The sequence below is a fragment of the Brassica oleracea genome, chromosome C7 (genome assembly GCF_000695525.1).
Source record: "Brassica oleracea var. oleracea cultivar TO1000 chromosome C7, BOL, whole genome shotgun sequence".
NCBI classification, from domain to species: domain Eukaryota; kingdom Viridiplantae; phylum Streptophyta; class Magnoliopsida; order Brassicales; family Brassicaceae; genus Brassica; species Brassica oleracea.
In genome coordinates, this window is record NC_027754.1 from 26,765,537 (window position 1) to 26,772,024 (window position 6,488).

Sequence of the window (6,488 nt, forward strand, 5' to 3'; positions counted from 1 at the left end):
TTGCTCCAAAACGAGTTTAAAACCGTTAAAAACACGGAATATCAGGTTGGAGAGTTTTATAGTGGGAAACATTACATTTTTTGTTGCAGCCATTTGAGATGAAGAGAGAGAGAATGCGTAAAAACGATTTATATAAGGAGACAAAAAATCCAATTAAGTTAAATATTTTTGGTTCAGAAGACTTCCTGGGAAATCTTTTCACATAAAATGTACTAGCCTATATTTACTATTCGACTTAGAAGATTTCTCAAGAAGAGTTCCAAGAAAAATTTATATATTTTCGTATATGTTATATTTTTAATTTTTGTAAAACAACTATAAATTACTAAAAATATAAAAATATTCTCAAATTGAATTTTTTTAATCAGTGGTTTAACTTTTTGTTATACAAGATACAAATGATCATAAATTTTCAGGTTAAAAATACATATATATATATATATATATATATTTAGTATTGTGTAAATTAAACTATATACCATATAAAATACATGGTATTTTAATTTAAAATTTTGCATTAATTTTTAAAATAATTATAAATTACTAAGACTATCAAAAGTCTCACATTAAATTTTTTGTTATCAATATTTAAAAAAAATACAAATGATCATAAAAAATGTATGAGTATGAAGCTTTATTTGATAAATTATCATATTAAAATATTATATATATATGTGTTAATCATTTAAATTTAATTATATACTATATAAAACAGATAAATATTTTTTTTGATTTATTTATTATAAAATGATTGTAAATAAACAAGAGTAATTACTTTGATTAATGTGCTAGCACCAATTTAATTATATACATAGTATTTACTGAATTTACAATTTAATATATATATTTATCATTATATTATTTCATAATATGTAAAAAATAAAATAAATAATAATATGTAAACTAATTTATATAGACAATGTTCATTCCGCGCAAGGCGCCAATCTTAACCTATATAATATGTATGCAATCATTCATAATATGTATGTATTAATCTATTTCGCTATAAGTTAGAAGCCCAAAACTCTTGCTTTTTTACTAGAAGGGTGAGCACGACCTGATCATATACTGTAGTGTTACATAATATACTGTGGTGTAGATCACCAATAATTATATTTTTTTTTTATAAAGTTATGATTCATCTCTCAACTTTTCTTTTGGTTGTATTCTGAAAAAAATAGCAACTATTCTAACCTATATCTTCTATACATAATTACCAACACACACTAACTACTCTTTCATATGATCTCATGAATCCGCACACTAAGGGTCTAACTGGTGACCATTACAGGAACATTAGGAATAAGTAGGAAAAAAATGATATTAGAGGAATAAAAAAGAAAATGACTCCTTATCGATTTTAGTGAGAAATAAATTTGTTCAATATTCCTCTAAAATAAAGGAAATGAGAATGAATGCAAAGGAAAAACAATTCCTTGTAAATGGTAAATTTTTTTAGGAATTGTAAGGAATACATTATTCTCTTTCATTCTTTGGTCACCAGTTACACCCTAATACTCTTTCATAACAATATACACATCAATTTCACTGATATTTCATAAAATTGGGCCAACACTGATGAGTTAAGAGAAAACTCTAGAGTTAAAATCAGCAAAAAAATAAAATTTTATTATAAAGATATTCCAGCGATCTTAAGTGGATTAGCAAAAATTTAGAACACAACCAACAAAAAATCATAATCTTAAAATTACACCATCTTAGAGATATATTTACAATTATTTTATAAGAAATAAATCACAAACATTTATTTTATCAGTTTTATATGGTACCTAATTAAATTTAAATGATTAACACATACAAAATATTTTAATATGATAATTTATCAAATAATCCTTAAAAAACATCTTAGAGAAAAACTTCACCATGACCAAAACAGGGCCGGTTTAACCAGGCAATTTTCAAAATAGGCCCTCAACTAGTATTGTTTATTCGTACCAAAATTGTATATAGTTTATCAAAAACAATATTAAACAAAATGCGTAAAATATTATCATGCTTACATGAGGGATTAGAAGTGATTAAAATCGTATTAAAACAGTTATCTCACAGAAAATGTTTTTATACCATCAGATTTTAAATTTTCAAATTTGTATTAGCACTTCTTTTCAAAAATTTGTTAAAATGTTCAGCATGATACAATCTAATTGTCCCATGCTAAAAAGAAGCGACACGTATTGAAGAATGAAATTCTGATTTGTCTAAAATATAAACCTAGTTACTAAATGTTTTATTTAAGAAAATAAAATAATATCAAATAAAACAGAGCATGATCTCATAAAACAACAAAAATATGAATAGTTTATGGGGAATGAAATTTAATGGGGAAAAATAATTTTAGTGGGGAAAAGAGATTTTTGGGAATGTGTTATTTGAAGAGAGAAATCACGATATATGGATATCACTGATTTTTTTTCTACCTCTAATTGTTCTGCCACTTAAATTTCTAATACTCAAAAAACATTATGGATCTCTGTTGCTCCTGGGCCGTGGGCGGTCGCCATGCTCGCCCCTGTATTTGAGCCGGCCCCAGACCAAAAAGATAACAGAAGTAAAATTTCCACATATTGTACAACTTTCATCAAAGCTAAACTTTATAATATTGCTCCAAAAACTTAAGGAGCCAGGAGCAAATCCTTTGAAAACAAAACAAAGGAGACAAAGAAACAATTTTTATCATTCGTTAAATATTATGAAACAGTTCATTAAATACAGAAACAACGATTTGATTATAGTCATGTAGTTGTTATTGTATTCATATTTTGAAATCATATGATTTATACTACTTCCAAAAGTGGTGAGGATCAATGTTAATCTGTAGTAGAAAAACGTGTTTAGATGCCATTCATGTGGCAGTGATTTATATGGCTTGTCCATATAAACATGCTTTGCAGTGTAAGCTGTGAGATGATTGTTTATTACTATACGAAATAAGCTCAGTTTGGTGCAGGAGAAAAGAGTTAAGGGACTTGAAGAAGTGCTACAGTTCTGGTTCAGCGCAAAACTGTAAATAACTTAGGCAATTTAGGAGTTTTTGATATCTGTAAAGTTATAAAAGTAGGTTCTCTTTTCAAACAAGGTTTCACTTGATGTACAAAGGTTTTTTGACGAATAAATTTAGCATTTATTCAAAAAAAAAATTGTTTATTACTTAAGTCAGTTGAAACTAAATTTATTTTTCTACAACCCCATTTTTGTTGTTTCAGAAAGAAAAAAAATGTCAAAAAGCTAAAGTAACTAATTCTCATATTCACACCTAGGTTAAGAGATGTCAAAGTGGACCACAACCCACAGATTATGTATAATTAGCCCAGTAGCAGAGCGAATCATGACAAATATATATATACAAACCGCAATCTGCAACGGGCTGGTCCCCCGGACCAAACTAAAATCTAGTTTGCAGAGGGTTTGACTACTTGAACGGGTTGCTTTATTTAATATTTCTAAAGTAAAGAGTTTTGATGGAGCGTAAAGATTATAAATAACTGAAAACATAATTTTTTTCTTAAATATTTTAATTCTTATATACATTGCGTTGTTATTTGTAAATACTATTTTCTACTATAAACTTTAAAAATAATAGATAGAAAATAAATTATAGTTAAATATTATTCATATAAAAACATTTGTATAATTTTATTTCTAAAATATTTCTAATAAGTAGGTGTTTACAAAATTTCAACCAAAAAATAAGCATATATATATTTTGATGAAAAATGTTTTCATATATAAAAAATTTGATATGATGTTTATTTAAACTTTTGAGAACATAAATAATAACTTATTATACAGGTTTTTGAATTAATAAAACATAAACTAATAAGTATTCATAAGAAGATTATGTCCGCATGTGTAAAATATAAGAGTAGTGTAAAATATATTTATTTGTGATCTTTCGTTTTTCTATAGTTTTTTATTGTATCTTTTTGAAAATCAACGCTTTTCATCTATGCATATCATTTACTGAAAAAAATCCATAATTTATTTCTTTATAAGGCACATTTATTCTAAAATGACATTAATAGCATGAAACTACATAGCATATTTTAAATATTATGAGTGGAGATCCGCGGGTTGGCCCGCAAAACCGCTTAGCTATACGGACGGGTTGGACATATATATACACACAGCAACCCGCGGTAGACCAACCCGCACGATCCGTTAAAAGGTTGACCCCGCTTCGGGTTGGGTTTGGACATATATTTTGATTTTTAGTTATTTTCTGATTTGTTTTTAGTTATTTTATTTTTTTCTAATTTTTAATTATTTAAAATATAAAGCTGACATATCATCACATTTTAATAGTTCTCGTGGCTTTATTGACTTGATGAACATGTAAATTAAGATGAAGATTTTTTTGTGATATATATGTTAGTAAAAAACTTGAAGGTTTACAATGTTGACGAGTGCCACTTTGAAGTTTTTTTAAGCAATTTTCCCAATAGAAAATTCACGGGCTTGTTAACTTAAATCTTTGCAAGTTACATTGGTTACAAATAGTTAAATCGAGGTTATCGTAACTACTATATTCTAATGAGCAAAAGCAGATAAAATATGTCGTCTTAAATCACTAGTGAATGTCTTGTAACATTGATTTTGGTTTTAAATATACAATCGTATTGAAAGTTGTGGAGCCCCATTGTTTCAAATATAACCTTTCTTTGCGTTGAGATATCATACCTTGGAAATTCATTTAAAACCCTCCATTTTTGTTTCCAAACACCGAATGTGCGTTCAATAACTGAACGTAGTGACGCATGCCATCTGTTAAACATTTCCTTGCTGTTTTTTGGAGGTTCATTATTAAAAAAATCTTGGAGATGATATCGCGTACCTTCTATTCTTTCTTTTCGATATGGAGCTAGATAACCACGCCTATTTGTATAACCAGAATCTACAAGATAATATTTTCCTTCTGGAGGATGAGGAAACATTGGATCCTCTCGCATAGCGGTGTCCAGCACTCTAGAGTCATGTGTTGATCCTGCCATTCCCACGAAGCAATATGTAAATAACATATCATGATCACAAATTCCCAAAACATTAAGGCTTGTTGTTCCCTTCCGGTTCACAAAACGTAATGCATCTCGACCTGGAGTCTCGACCTGCCACTCTCCACCTGTGTTTCAAAACTAGTTTTTCTTCTTGCAAGACGACGTGACGACATGCTTCGGATTGATCGGGTGCATCCTTGATCACTAGTAAGATCCACTATTGGTTCAGCAGTTTGAGTTTCTTGCAGTTGGTACACCATTGTTATGCCATCAACATCTAAAGTAGGTTGAACTTGCTGGAGTTGTAGGCCAAGCATATGTGGTGAATAACGTTCATCTTGATCAACATCATGTTCACCAAAAATTTGATCCAACAAATCTTTAAATGGCAAAGGCTTCTTTTGCAAAACATGAACTAGTCTTCCTTTAGTTCCTCCATATTCCTGTAAATAATAAAAATTAGTATAAAACAAATATATCTAAAATAAAGTAATTATATATGATATACAGTAGAGAATTACTGCAATCCGATCACTCCACCAAGTTTCCACCATATCTATTTGTCCAGAAGATGGATCAACAGCAACACCGGTGCATTTTACCAATTGACTGTGAATATTCCAAAGTTTACGCAAGTAACCAATTTTGCTAGTTATCTCTGGATCCCAAGAGATCTTTTCACCTGTCAGCTCGAAGTATTTTTTTTCAATTCTTTTTCTTGCTGCCACATCTGGCATTCTACTACGGTAGTCATCGGCTTTTAACTCCGCAATGACGAGTTCAAGCATAACTTCACAATTCTTATCCTTCCACAGTTACTAAAGTATATATGTATTCTTATAATTAATTCACATGTTTTATAGTAATACAACAATGATTTAATAAGAAAAAAGTGCAAATATAAATACCTGTCCTTCACGAGTCGTTCCGCCATCAGTCGTGGTTCTTGCCTCACCACTGGATTGACGTCCACGACGTTGTGATCCGCTAGTGTTTCTTGAACTTGACATGATATCTAACAGGCACACATAAAATATTCATGTTATTTTCTATCTTAATAATGTGTATTATATACATATAACTTTCTCTTAAAAATTGTAAGAAAAAAGTGTGTACCTCTTGCTGTAGAACTTTAGTTGATTGTATTAGGTTATGTGTATAGAATAATTCTCACATATATAGTGGAAGCAAGACGTGAAAAGAGTCAAGAAAAATGTTAATTTTCTGTATAGTTCAACTCACGTTAATAGAGATTTGCCATTTTTTTTTTATTTCCCATTTTGTTCCTTGCCAATATTGATAGAGAATATTTTTCTTCTATTATTCCCTAAATAAAGAGGAATGAAGAGGAATTGTATGTGTTCCTTATATATCAAAAGTTACTTGTGAATGGTGAAAAAAAAAAGAATGCAGTGTTTCCTCTCGTTCCATTCCTTCTTAGCGGTCACCATTCATACCCGTAGTCTTAAATCACTA